Below are 15,384 nucleotides of genomic sequence, written 5' to 3' on the forward strand. Positions count from 1 at the left end.
GGAAAGAACACTGGTGCTGGGGCCGGATTAGCAGGCCTCAGCACACTTTCAAATTATAACTTGGCATCAGCAAAGGCAAAAAGTCAGGGGATAACCAGGCCAAGGAGGCATTTCCTTACAGAGGTCGGGCAGTAGGCTTATCAGAGGGTAGTGTTAAGCATTTGTTGTACACACACAGGAAATAAATGAGGAACATACACTCAGAGACAATTCCAGGCCAATAGGTTTTTGTATAGAAAAATACCTTTTCTTAGTTTATTTTAAGAACCACAGGTTCAAGATTTACAAACAATACTTCAAATGAAAGGTATTTCTCTTAGGAACTTTAGGAACTTTGAATTAGCAAAATAGCATATACAGTTTTCACACAAATGGCAAATAGCTATTTTAAAACTAGACACTGCAATTTTCAACAGTTCCTGGGGGAGGTAAGTGTTTGTTAGTTTTGCAGGTAAGTAAACCACCTACGGGGTTCAAAGTTGGGTCCAAGGTAGCCCACCGTTGGGGCTTCAGGGCAACCCCAAAGTTACCACACCAGCAGCTCAGGGCCGGTCAGGTGCAGAGGTCAAAGTGGTGCCCAAAACACATAGGCTTCAATGGAGAAGGGGGTGCCCCGGTTCCAGTCTGCCAGCAGGTAAGTACCCGCGTCTTCGGAGGGCAGACCAGGGGGGTTTTGTAGGGCACGGGGGGGACACAAGTCAGCACAAAAAGTACACCCTCAGCGGCACGGGGGCGGCCGGGTGCAGTGTGCAAACAGGCGTCGGGTTCGCAATAGGTTTCAATGGGAGACCTAGGGGACTCTTCAGCGATGCAGGCAGGCAAGGGGGGGTCTCCTCGGGGTAGCCACCACCTGGGCAAGGGAGAGGGCCACCTGGGGGTCGCTCCTGAACTGGAGATCGGATCCTTCAGGTCCTGGGGCTGCGGGTGCCATGTCTTTACCAGGCGTTGGGTCTTTGAAGCAGGCAGTCGCGGTCAGGGGGAGCCTCGGGATTCCCTCTGCAGGCGTCGCTGTGGGGGCTCAGGGGGGTCAACTCTGGCTACTCACGGTCTTGTAGTCGCCGGGGAGTCCTCCCTGTGGTGTTTGTTCTCCACAAGTCGAGCCGGGGGCGTCGGGTGCAGAGTGCAAAGTCTCAAGCTTCCGGCAGGAAACGTGTGTTGTTTCAAAGTTGCTTCTTTGTTGCAAAGTAGCAGTCTTTGGGGAACAGAGCCGCTGTCCTCGGGAGTTTTTGGTCCTTCTAGATGCAGGGTAGTCCTCTGAGGCTTCAGAGGTCGCTGGACCCTGTGGAACGCGTCGCTGGAGCAGTGTCTTTAGAAGTGGGGAGACAGGCCGGTAGAGCTGGGGCCAAAGCAGTTGGTGTCTCCGTCTTCTCTGCAGGTTTTTCAGCTCAGCAGTCCTTCTTCGTCTTAGGTTGCAGGAATCTATCTTGCTGTCTTCTGGGAGCCCCTAAATACCCAATTTAGGGATGTGTTTAGCTCTGGAGGGTTAGTAGCCAATGGCTACTAGCCCTGAGGGTGGCTACACCCTCTTTGTGCCTCCTCCCTGAGGGGAGGGGGGCACATCCCTAATCCTATTGGGGGAATCCTCCATCTGCAAGATGGAGGATTTCTAAAAGTCAGAGTCACCTCAGCTCAGGACACCTTAGGGGCTGTCCTGACTAGCCAGTGACTCCTCCTTGTTTTTCTCATTATCTCCACCGGCCTTGCCGCCAAAAGTGGGGCCGTGGCCAGAGGGGGCGGGCAACTCCACTAGCTGGAGTGCCCTGGGGTGCTGTAACAAAGGGGGTGAGCCTTTGAGGCTCACCGCCAGGTGTTACAGTTCCTGCAGGGGGAGGTGAGAAGCACCTCCACCCAGTACAGGCTTTGTTACTAGCCACAGAGTGACAAAAGCACTCTCCCCATGTGGCCAGCAACATGTCTGGTGTGTGGCAGGCTGCTAAAACTAGTCAGCCTACACTGGTAGTCGGTTAAGGTTTCAGGGGGCACCTCTAAGGTGCCCTCTGGGGTGTATGTTACAATAAAATGTACACTGGCATCAGTGTGCATTTATTGTGCTGAGAAGTTTGATACCAAACTTCACAGTTTTCAGTGTAGCTATTATGGTGCTGTGGAGTTCGTGCATGACAGACTCCCAGACCATATACTCTTATGGCTACCCTGCACTTACAATGTCTAAGGTTTTGCTTAGACACTGTAGGGGCATAGTGCTCATGCTCTTATGCCCTCACCTATGGTATAGTGCACCCTGCCTTAGGGCTGTAAGGCCTGCTAGAGGGGTGACTTATCTATACCTATAGGCAGTGTGAGGTTGGCATGGCATCCTGAGGGGAGTGCCATGTCGACTTAGTCTTTTTATCCCCACTAGCACACACAAGCTGGCAAGCAGTGTATCTGTGCTGAGGGAGGGGTCCCGAGGGTGGCATAAGACATGCTGCAGCCCTTAGAGACCTTCCCTGGCATCAGGGCCCTTGGTACCAGAGGTACCAGTTACAAGGGACTTACCTAGATGCCAGGGTGTGCCAATTGTGGAAACAAAAGTACAGGTTAGGGAAAGAACACTGGTGCTGGGGCCTGATTAGCAGGCTTCAGCACACTTTCAAATCAAAACTTGGCATAAGCAAAGGCAAAAAGTCAAGGGGTAACCATGCCAAGGAGGCATTTCCTTACAGAAGGCTACAAATAATTGTTTTGTTTGGCAAAACTGTTTTGTTCTGTCAATGTAATACATTAGTGCTCTTTTGATGTCTAACGTATGTAAGGCTCTTTCTGCTACTGAGTCTGGTTGTGGAAAAAAGACTGGGAGTTCCACTGTTTGGTTTAGGTGGAATGGTGATATAACTTTTGGTAAAAATTTGGGATTTGTACGGAGAACCACTTTATGTTTATGTATTTGTATAAAGGGTTCTTGTATAGTAAATGCTTGTATTTTGCTTACTCTTCTAAGAGATGTGATAGCTATCAGGAAGGCTACCTTCCAAGTTAAGTATTGCATTTCACAAGAGTGCATGGGTTCAAATGGTGGTCCCATGAGTCGTGTTAATACAATATTGAGGTTCCACGAAGGGACTGGTGGTGTTCTCGGGGGTATTAATCCTTCCATAAATGCTTTTATGACTGGGATTCGAAAGAGCGATGTTGAATGTTTAATCTGCAGATAGGCAGATATTGCTGTAAGATGTAATTGTAACTCTCAATGTTTTTTGGGGAAGCATGTAGTGGTTGAATTTGATTATTGTGGCAGTAGTAAACACATCTTTTCCATTTGTTTGCATAACAGTGTCTTGTAGTAGGTTTCCTAGCTTGTTTAATGACCTCCATACATTCTTGTGTAAGGTCTAAGTGTCCAAATTCTAAGACTTCAGGAGCCAGATTGCTAGATTGAGCGATGCTGGATTCGGGTGTCTGATCTGTTGTTTGTGTTAGGTTAACAGATCTGGTTTGTTTGGTAATTTGATGTGAGGTACTACTGATAGGTCCAGCAGTGTTGTGTACCACGGTTGGCGAGCCCAGGTTGGTGCTATTAGTATTAGTTTGAGTCTGCTTTGACTCAGTTTGTTTACCAGATAAGGAATGAGTGGGAGAGGGGGAAAAGCGTAAGCAAATATCCCTGACCAACTCATCCATAACGCATTGCCCTTGGATAGAGGGTGTGGGTACCTGGATGCAAAGTTTTGGCATTTTGCGTTTTCTTTTGTTGCGAATAGGTCTATTTTTGGTGTTCCCCAGCGTAGAAAGTAATTTTGTAGGATCTGGGGATGAATTTCCCATTCATGGGTTTGTTGATGATCTCGACTGAGATTGTCGGCCAACTGGTTCTGAATGCCTGGGATGTATTGTGCTATTAGGCGAATGTGATTGTGAATTGCCCAATGGCAATTTTTTTGTGCTAAGAGACACAGTTGTGACAACTGTGTCCCTCCTTGCTTGTTGAGGTAATACATTGTCGTCATGTTGTCGGTTTTGACAAGAATGTGTTTGTGGGCTATCAGTGGTTGAAATGCTTTCAATGCTAGAAACACTGCCAACAGTTCTAAATGATTTATGTGCGGTTGTTTTTGTTGAACGTCCCATTGTCCTTGTATACTGTGCTGGTTGAGGTGTGCTCCCCACCCCATCATGGAAGCATCTGTTGTGATCACGTATTGAGGCACTGGGTCTTGGAATGGCCGCCCTTGGTTTAAATTTATAGGGTTCCACCATTGAAGCGAGAAGTGTGTCTAGCGGTTTATCAACACTAGATCTTGGAGTTGACCCTGTGCTTGTGTCCATTGTGTTGCTAGGCACTGTTGTAAGGGCCGCATGTGTAATCTTGCATTTGGGACAATGGCTATGCATGAAGACATCATGCCTAGAAGTTTCATTACAAACCTCACCTGGTAGTGTTGGTTTGGCTGCATGTTTAATATTATATTCTGGAAGGCTTGTACTCTTTGTGGACTTGGAGTGGCAATCGCCGTTTGTGTGTCGAGTGTTGCTCCCAAGTATTGTTGTATTTGGGATGGTTGTAGATGTGATTTTTGGTAATTTATAGAGAACCCTAGTTTGTGTAGAGTTTCTATAACGTATTGTGTGTGAAGAAGACACTGTTGTTGAGTGCTGGTTTTTATTAACCAATCGTCTAAGTATGGTAATACGTGCATGTGCTGTCTCCTTATATGAGCGGCTACTACTGCAAGGCATTTTGTGAATACCCTTGGGGTTGTTGTTATCCCGAATGGTAACACCTTGAATTGGTAATGCACGCCCTGTAGTATTTACTGTGAGAAGGATGTATGGGTATGTGGAAATATGCATCCTTGAGATCTAACGTTGACATGTAGTCCTGTTTTTTGAGCAAGGGAATCACATCTTGAAGTGTTACCATGTGGAAGTGATCTGATTTGATGTAGAGATTCAGTGTTCTGAGGTATAATATGGGTCTCAACGTTTTGTCTTTCTTTGGAATTAGGAAGTACAGGGAGTAGACACCTGTTCCTTTTGGATGGTTGGGTACTAGTTCTATATTTTTTTTTGTAACAATGCTTGTGCTTCTAGCTGTAACAGGTCTAAGTTTTGTTTGGACATATTGTGTGCTCTTGGGGGCACATCTGGTGGGAAATTTATGAATTCTATGCAATAACCATGTTGGATAATGGCTAGGACCCATGCGTCCGTAGTTATGTTTGTCCAGTTTTGGTAGTATGCGGTAAGTCTCCCCCCCACTGGTGTTGAGTGTTGGGGGTTTGTGACATTGAAGTCACTGTTTGGCTTGGGGTGTTTTAGGGCTTTGGAATTTCCCCCTTGCTTTTGGAAATTGTCCGCCCCTGTATGACCCTCGAAACCCTCCTCTCTGGTACTGCCCCTGATAGGTTGGTCTGCCTTGTGAGGTGGAAGGCTCTGTGGTTTGGGAACGAAACCCCCCTCTAAACTGTGGTCTTCTAAAACTGGCCCTGCTTTGTGGGGAGTAGAGCGCGCACATGGCTTTAGCCGTGTCTGTGTCCTTTTTGAGCTTTTCTATTGCCGTGTCCACCTCCGGCCCAAACAATTGTTCTTGGTTAACGGCATATTTAGCACAGCCTGCTGAATTTCCGGTTTAAAACCCGAGCTCCGTAACCATGCATGCCTGCGAATGGTTACCGCAGTGTTCACTGTCCGTACTGCTGTGTCTGCCGAGTCCAGAGCAGGCCTTATCTGGTTGTTGGAAATTGCTTGTCCTTCCTCAACAACCTGTTGGGCACGTTTTTGGTATTCCTTGGGCAAGTGCTGAATTATATGTTGCATCTCGTCCCAGTGTGCCCTGTCGTAGCGAGTCAGTAGAGCCTGTGAATTGGCAATCTGCCATTGATTGGCTGCCTGTGCTGCCACTCGTTTGCCCACAGCATCGAATTTCTGACTTTCCTTGTCGGGCGGTGGTGCGTCTCCTGATGATTGGGAGTTTGCCCTCTTTCTGGCTGCTCCCACGACTACCGAATCTGGTGTCAGTTGCTGTGTTATAAACACAGGGTCCGTTGGGGGAGGTTTATATTTCTTCTCCACCCTAGGCGTGATAGCTCTGCTTTTCACTGGGTCCTGGAACACCTGTTTGGCGTGTTTTAGCATGCCTGGGAGCATTGGCAAACTTTGATAAGAGCTGTGAGTGTATGCCAAGGTGTTGAATAAGAAGTCATCTTCTATCGGCTCCGCATGCATAGCAACATTGTGGAAAGTAGCTGCTCTTGATAACACCTGGATATATGCAGTGCTGTCCTCTGGTGGTGATGGCCTTGCCGGGTAACAATCAGGATTGTTGTCCGAGACCGGTGCATCATATAAGTCCCATGTCACGGTTTTGGGCGGGTCTGATCAGGACTCTGGTTGGGACACCCCTTGAGGTCACCGAATATCGTAAAGAGGTAGTATACTGGGGAAGAAGAGCAGCTAAAGGCATACACGGAAAGGACAGCTATGAAGAGGCACAGGAAAGTAAAAGCAGAGCAACCCTTGTGTGAACAAACAGGAAACAGATTACTAATGGACAAACACGCTGGGGTTGTACACAGAGTAAAGCGCAGAACCTCCCACAGTGACAGAGAATGTCAATGCCTCTGTGCAGTTTGCTCTTTCAGATAGTCACCCTGCCAGCCCCATAGAAAGGAGGCAGCAGAAGTGATTCTGTCTCTGGACCCTAGAGCACAGACAAGGAAAGTACTTACATACACAAGACACGCTCTTGTGGGTCCAGCTGGAAACACAGTGGCGATTCCTGATAAAACAGCAATAGCACACTGTAAGGAAATGCCTCTTTGGCAAGGTTACCCCCTGACTTTTTGCCTTTGCTGATGCTAAGTTTTGATTTGAAAGTGTGCTGAGGCCTGCTAACCAGGCCCCAGCACCAGTGTTCTTTCCCTAACCTGTACTTTTGTTTTCACAATTGGCACACCGTGGCATCCAGGTAAGTCCCTTGTAACTGGTACCCCTGGTACCAAGGGCCCTGATGCCAGGGAAGGTCTCTAAGGGATGCAGCATGTCTTATGCCACCCTGGGGACCCCTCACTCAGCACAGACACACTGCTTGCCAGCTTGTGTGTGCTGGTGAGGGCAAAACGAGTAAGTCGACATGGCACTCCCCTCAGGGTGCCATGCCAACCTCATACTGCCTATGCAGTATAGATAAGTCACCCCTCTAGCAGGCCTTACAGCCCTAAGGCAGGGTGCACTATACCATAGGTGAGGGCACCAGTGCATGAGCACTGTGCCCCTACAGTGCCCCTGCTAAATTCTGTATTTAGGGGCTCCCCTGAACCTAGGAACTCAGATTCCTGCAACCTAAGAAGAATAGGACTACTAAGCTGAAAAACCCTGCAGAGAAGACGGAGACACCAACTGCTTTGGCCCCAGCTCTACCGGCCTGTCTCCCCACTTCTAAAGACACTGCTCCAGCGACGCTTTCCCCAGGACCAGTGACCTCTGAATCCTCAGAGGACTGCCCTGCTCTAGAAGGACCAAGAAACTCCCGAGGACAGCGACCCTGTTCACCCAAGACTGCAACTTTGTTTCAAAGGAGCAACTTTAAAACAACTGGGTTTCCTGCCGGAAGCGTGAGACTTGCTACTCTGCACCCGACGCCCCCGGCTCGACTTGTGGAGAACAAACACTTCAGGGAGGACTGCCCAGCGACTGCGAGACCGTGAGTAGCCAGAGTTGCCCCCCCTGAGCCCCCACAGCGACGCCTGCAGAGGGAATCCCGAGGCTCCCCCTGACCGTAACTGCCTGACTCCCAGATCCCGACGCCTGGTAAAGACTCTGCACCCGCAGCCCCCAGGACCTGAAAGATAGGAACTCCAGTGCAGGAGTGACCCCCAGGAGGCCCTCTCCCTTGCCCAGGTGGTGGCTACCCCGAGGAGCCCCCCCCGTGCCTGCCTGCACCGCTGAAGAGACCCCTTGGTCTGCCATTGATGACCATTGGAAACCCGACGTGTGTTTGCACACTGCACCCGGCCGCCCCCGTGCTGCTGAGGGTGTACTTCCTGTGCTAACTTGTGTCCCCCCCGGTGCCCTACAAAACCCCCCTGGTCTGCCCTCCGAAGACGCGGGTACTTACCTGCTGGCAGACTGGAACCGGGGCACCCCCTTCTCCATTGAAGCCTATGCGTTTTGGGCACCACTTTGAACTCTGCACCTGACCGGCCCTGAGCTGCTGGTGTGGTAACTTTGGGGTTGCTCTGAACCCCCAACGGTGGGCTACCTTGGACCCAAACTTGAACCCCGTAGGTGGTTTACTTACCTGCAAGAACTAACAAACTCTTACTCCCCCTAGGAACTGTGAAAATTGCACTGTCTAGTTTTAAAATAGCTATATGTGAATTATTTGAAAAGTATATATGCTATTGTGATTATTCAAAGTTCCTAAAGTACCTACCTGCAATACCTTTCATTTAAAGTATTACATGTAAAATGTGAACCTGTGGTTCTTAAAATAAACTAAGAAAATATATTTTTCTATACAAAAACCTATTGGCCTGGAATTGTCTCTGAGTGTGTGTTCCTCATTTATTGCCTGTGTGTGTACAACAAATGCTTAACACTACTCCTTTGATAAGCCTACTGCTCGACCACACTACCACAAAATAGAGCATTAGTATTATCTCTTTTTGCCACTATCTTACCTCTAAGAGGAACCCTTGGACTCTGTGCATACTATTCCTTACTTTGAAATAGTGCATACAGAGCCAACTTCCTACACACACTGTCACTGTTAGGCACGAAAGACAACGTATAACACTAGACAAGGATGGGGGCTGGAATTGCCTCCTGGAAACCAGGAGCCAACCCCAGAACAAAGGAGGACACTTATACACTGGTGAAGACTGATAGAACACTTACCAGACACAAATAACCAAGAAGAAACAGAAGGGAACAAACTAAGAGGCAGCGGCAAGAACTAGGAACAGGCTCAGGCTGAAGCAAAGGTGGGACTAGGACTTGAAAACAGGGCGCAAACTTCTGGCTGGGACAAACAGAGACAGGACTGGGAAAGTGAGAGCAGGCTCTGGCTGTAACAGGCAAGGACAGGGCTAGAATACAGGGAGTAGGAAATGAGCAGTAATCAGGACTGGGAAACAGAGAGAAGGTTCAGGCTGAAACAAGGCAGGAGCAGGGCAGAGAAACAGGGAGCAGGCTCTGGAAGAAACAAACAGGTACAAGGCTAATAGATAGGGAGCAGACTCTGGCTGGAACAATCAGGAGCAGGGCAGAGAAACAGGAAACAGGATCAAGCTGGAACAGAACAGGAACAAAACTGGAACGCCATCCGACAAAGGGTCTGTAACACAAAGGGATCGAACTCCAATGCACGACGGGGATCTTGAGGAAATGGCTGCTTATAAGCAGTTCCAAGATGGGCTGCACAGGAGAGGTCTCAGGTGTGTGTAGTTTCAGACACTTGCAAGTCCTGGAGGAGAGGATACGGTGAAAAGGAGCAACTGGACTTCTCCCATAGAAAACAATGGGAAACAGAATCCGGGCTTTCCTGACTACCAGGCTGTGCATTATGGGATTGGCAGTCCCAGGAAGCAAATGTAGTACTACACAAGTGTACCATGGAGAAAAGAGAAACAAACAGGAGTCAGCAAGGGACTCTAGATAAGGGTTTAAGGTGATTCCCAGGCTTCCGACAGTCCCCTTACAGCGCCCCCTAGAAATGGGACGACAGAGTCGTAACATCCTATGCATCCGGGTCATCCTGTGTCATCCCCGTGTGTGTTGGTGACTGCATTGGGGGTGTTGTTACCGGGGACAGCTGTGGTGAGTGCAGTGGCGAAAACCTTGGTGGTGGTGTTCTGTCCCTAGCCACCTTTGCCTTTGGCTGCATTTCTGACTCCTGGAATGCTAGCTTTCTTTTTATTTTTATTGGAGGAAGAGTTTGAATTTTACCAGTCTCTTTCTGGATATGCAGCCTCCTTTGAGGATGGTCTGGCTCTCCCATACTTAATTCCTGCTCAAATCTGTGCCCTTGCATTTGGCTGGAAAGTCCGTGCCCCTCTGTGTAGGAGCCTGTTTTCGGCTCCGAGGCTGACTTTTTCGGCACCGAAGGTTTCGGACCAGTCTTTTTCGGCTCCGAGGAAACCTTTTTTACTTTGGGCGTGTCGCCTTCTCGGTGCCGAGATGGTTCGGAGCCGGTATCTCGACCGGAGTCGGATGTCTTCGGCTGTTGGGAGGCCTTTTTCGGTGATGATGGTTGGTCACCGTGTTTTCGGGTAAAGCCGTGGCCTGTTGGCGGTGGCATCCCCTTGGCCTTTATAATTTTGGAGTGAAGCTTGGCCGGGGCAGGTTTACTCACAGCTTTTTGCTGTGCCTTCGGCTGCTCACTTTCGGAGTCATCCGAGTCCTATTCTTGAATGGAGATTCTCTCCTCTTCCTCGACGTCGATCTGTTCGGCCGGTGTCGACACCATATGAAGTCTTCTGGCTCTTCGATCGCGTAGGGTCTTCTTCGATCGAAATGCCCGACAGGCCTCGCAGGTATCCTCCCTGTGTTCCAGTGATAGACACAGATTACAGACCAAGTGTTGGTCCGTGTAGGGATACTTAGCGTGGCAATTCGGGCAGAAGCGGAAGGGGGTCCGGTCCATGAGTTTAGACGAAGGACGCGGTCGGGCCGACCAGGCCCCGCTGAAGAGTGGACGCCCCGAAGGGCCGCCGGAGCACTTCTACAATCGGTGTCGATGTACTAACACTAAACCGGTACCGAGCGCAAACAATACCGTCGAATTTTTCGATACTTAGCTAACTTTCCCAATTCGAAATACGGAGCGAAGAGGAACACGTCCGAACCCGATGGCGGAAATAAAACAATCTAAGATGGAGTTGACGCCCATGCGCAATGGAGCCGAAAGGAAGGAGTCCCTCGGTCTCGTGACTCGAAAAGACTTCTTTGAAGAAAAACAACTTGTAACACACCGAGCCCAACACTAGATGGCAGGATAATGCACAGAATGTGTATCTTTGTGTATATATATATATATATACATATATACACACAAACACACACACATACATACATGGATACACACACATATGCACTCATATATGTACATACAAAACATATTTAGAATCATGGGTAAATATACTTAGTTAAACAGGTTTAAAGAGTGTGTGTGTATTTTATTGTTATGACATAGTAGTGATACATATTTTCTAAAGAACTATACATAGCTAGAAATATACACATAATCAGAAAAAATATTTATCAACATAGGCATATGCAGTCCATAGTTGTTTGAATATGGTGGTCATGAAGGAAAGAGCCAACTCTTGAGTAGTTTTCTGAAGACAAGAAAGTTATCTGTGGAATTCCTTCACCGACACCCATCTGCAAGCCACCTTCCAGCGTGGGACACCTTTTGCACGCTGTAAGGAAATGGCTCCCTGTTGCAGTTACCCCCCACTTTTTGCCTGATAATGATGCTGACTTGAGTGAGAAGTGTGCTGGGACCCTGCTAACCAGGCCCCAGCACCAGTGTTCTATCACCTAAAATGTACCATTGTTTCCACAATTGGCACACCCCTGGCACACAGATAAGTCCCTTGTAAAAGGTACCAGTGGTACCAAGGGCCCTGTGACCAGGGAAGGTCCTTAAGGGCTGCAGCATATGTTGTGCCACCCTAAGGGACCCCTCACCTAACACATGCACACTGCCATTGCAGATTGTGTGTGTTGGTGGGGAGAAAAAGGCAAAGTCAACATGGCATCCCCCTCAGGATGCCATGCACACAAAATACTGCCTGTGGCATAGGTAAGTCACCCCTCTAGCAGGCCTTACAGCCCTAGTGGCAGGGTGCACTATACCACAGGTGAGGGCATAGCTGCATGAGCAATATGCCCCTACAGTGTCTAGGTCTATTCTTAGACATTGTAAGTACAGTTGTGGCCATATTAAGTATATGGTCTGAGAGTTTGTCAAAAACAAACTCCACAGCTCCATAATGGCTACACTGAATACTGGGAAGTTTGGCATCAAACTTCTCAGAATAATAAACCCACACTGATGCCAGTTTTGGATTTATTAAAAAATGCACACAAAAGGCATCTTAGAGATGCCCCCTGTATTTTGCCCAATTGTTCAGTGCAGGACTGACTGGTCTGTGCCAGCCTGCTGCTGAGAGACGAGTTTCTGACCCCATGTGGTGAGGGCCTTAGTGCTCTTTGAGGACAGAAACAAAAGCCTGCTCTGGGTGGAGGTGCTTCACACCTCCCCCCTGCAGGAACTGTAACACCTAGCAGTGAGCCTCAAAGGCTCAGGCTTCGTGTTACAATGCCCCAGGGCACTCCAGCTAGTGAAGATGCCCACCTCCCTGGACACAGTCCCCACTTTTGGCGGCAAGTCCAGGGAAGATAATGAGAAAACAAGGAGGAGTCACCCACAAGTCAGGACAGCCCCAAAGGTGTCCTGAGCTGAGGTGACCCCTCCCTTTAGAAATCCTCCATCTTGATTTTGAAGGATTCCCCCAGTAGGAATAGAGATGGGCCCCCCTCCCCTCAGGGAGGAGGCACAGAGAGGGTGTAGCCACCCTCAAGGACAGTAGCCATTGGCTACTGCCCTCCCAGACCTAAACACCCCCCTAAAGTCAGTATTTAGGGGCTCCCCAGAACCTAGGAAACTAGATTCCTGCAACCTGAAGACGAAGAAGGACTGCTGACCTGAAACCCTGCAGAGAAGACGGAGACACCAACTGCTTTGGCCCCAGCCCTACCGGCCTGTCTCCCCACTTCAAGAAAAATTGCAACAGCGACGCGTCCCCCAGGGTCCAGCGACCTCTGAAGCCTCAGAGGATTACCCTGCATCTATAAGGACCAAGAAACTCCTAAGAACAGCGGCCCTGTTCCACAGAGACTGCAACTTTGCAACAAAGAAGCAACTTTTAAAGACCTCACGTTTCCCGCCGGAAGCGTGAGACTTTCCACTCTGCACCCGACGCCCCCGGCTCGACCTGTGGAGAACCAACACTACAGGGAGGACTCCCCGGCGACTGCGACCCTGTGAGTAGCCAGAGTTGGCCCCCCTGAACCCCCCCCAGCGACCCCTGCAGACGGAATCCAGAGGCACCCCCTGACCGCGACTGCCTGCTTCAAAGAACCCGACGCCTGGGAAACACACTGCACCCACAGCCCCCAGGACCTGAAGGATCCGACCTCCAGTGCAGGAGCGACCCCCAGGTGGCCCTCTCCCTTGCTCAGGTGGTGGCTACCCCGAGGAGCCCCCCACCCTTGCCTGCCTGCACGCTGAAGAGACCCCTGGGTCTCCCATTGAAACCTATTGCAAACCCGACACCTGTTTGCACTCTGCACCCGGCCGCCCCTATGCCGCTGAGGATGTACTTTTTGTGCTGACTTGTGTCCGCCCTGGTGCCCTACAAAACCCCCCTGGTCTGCCCTCCGAAGTCGCGGGTACTTACCTGCTGGCAGACTGGAATCGGGGCACCCCCTTCTCCATTGAAGCCTATGCGTTTTGGGCACCACTTTGACCTCTGCACCTGACCAGCCCTGAGTTTTAAAATAGTTTATTGCCATTTGTGTGAAAACTGTATAGGCTATTTTGCTGTCTGCCCCCCTGTATTTTTTGCCTTAAAAAAGCCCGATTTTTAGAGTGTGCGCCCAGAACTATTGCAGTGTTTGTCTCTTAAACAATCTCCCCCTTACCTGAAAAGTAGACTCTGCTAGCTTGAAAGTGTGGATTCAGCCTGTCTGTATCCAAGGAGATACTGAATAGGGCACCAGTAGCCTCCCCCCAGGCCCCAGGGAACTGGACTTAGCTGATTGGCTCCCTGAGTCTCTGCTGCACCTGAGACCTGCCCCCCCCACCTGCTCTGGCTCCTTAAGTTTGTGGAGGGAAGGCCAAAGACAGGCACCTCCATTTTGTGTTCCTCTGTGCATTCTCTCCTGTGTCCTGATACAGCCCAGTGTTCAAGGATTGCAAAGAGACCTAGGTAAGGAGCCCAAAGATATTTTCTAGTCAAATAGTATTAATTGTTCAAAAGTGTTTGTTTTACTGTGGACTCTCTGTGATTTCAGGCAGCCTGGCCTCTTTTAAAGTGGTGTTTGTTTCAAAATCGTTTTTGCTGTGACTGTGTGAATTCCCTTGCTAGTTTGTGGCTCCCCCCCCCCCTTTTTTCCCCCCCCTCTGCCCCCCTTTTCTTCACCCCTATTCTTAGTAAAAAGACTACATAGATCTTTCAGAGTGTGGTTTTAGGAGACTGTTTTTTAATCTGTTTGTGTGATTTAAATTGTGCTTAAAAGCTGTCTGCCCCCCTGTATTTTTTGCCTTAAAAAAGCCCGATTTTTAGAGTGTGCGCCCAGAACTATTGCAGCATTACCTGAAAAGTAGACTCTGCTAGCTTGTGTGGATTCAGCCTGTCTGTATCCAAGGAGATACTGAATAGAGCACCAGTAGCCTCCCCCCAGGCCCCAGGGACTGGACTTTAGTTAACTTGCTCCTTATATAGGTTCCTCGTGGTTGTTGCATATGCTGTTATGATAGGTTTTTTGGGAGATGGTGTTTCATTGGTTGCTAGCTCCAGGGATGCATTTATGATTGGTGGATAGGGCTGAGATTCTGATTGGCTGTTGGTTCTAGGGCTGTGATTGGTGGATAGGGCCAGGATTCTGATTGGCTGTTGGTTCTAGGGCTGTGATTGGTGGATAGGGCTAGGATTCTGATTGGCTGTTGGTTTCTAGGGCTGTAATTGGTGGATAGGGCTAGGATTCTGATTGGCTGTTGGTTTTAGGGCTGGGGCTGTGATTGGGGGTCAGGAAATAGGGCTGTGACTGGTGATTAGGGCTGGGTCTCCCATTAATTGGCTAAATCAGGGTTTAAAATCGGATTGGCTAGGGTTAGGACCAGCTTCTTATTGGCCAGTAGGGCTATAAAAGGCTAGGATTCAGGGCGTCTGAGCCCGGGCGTCGAGGCAAGGGGCGGAGAGGACAAGGGCAGCTGTCTGTTTGGGTCTGTTCGGGACAGGTAGGGACTAGGGACTAGGGCCAGAAATGCTGCCCAATTCTCATTCCACCAGAAATGGTTTCTGCCCCAACACATCCCTCAACATGCAAACGCATTATCTGCAAAGATATCCAACTCATGCATCACAAACTGACCACAGACATATTGCATTGCCCCACCACCCAACACAATACCCTACATACAACACATATACACATACACCCCATAACTACTACAGTCAAACACCTTCATACTCACAGCAAACACTACTCTATCCCCTCCCACTAACACTACCTGCCACCGCCCACACAATACAAAACTACAACATACAATTCTCTCAGTTTCAGTCTCCCAGATACACACTCTCTACACATACTAACCAAAAACACTATCCGCTGTTCGCTTCACACAGACCGCCTGAACTCATAACAATG

This window comes from Pleurodeles waltl, chromosome 12 (assembly GCF_031143425.1).
Source record: "Pleurodeles waltl isolate 20211129_DDA chromosome 12, aPleWal1.hap1.20221129, whole genome shotgun sequence".
Lineage (NCBI taxonomy): Eukaryota > Metazoa > Chordata > Amphibia > Caudata > Salamandridae > Pleurodeles > Pleurodeles waltl.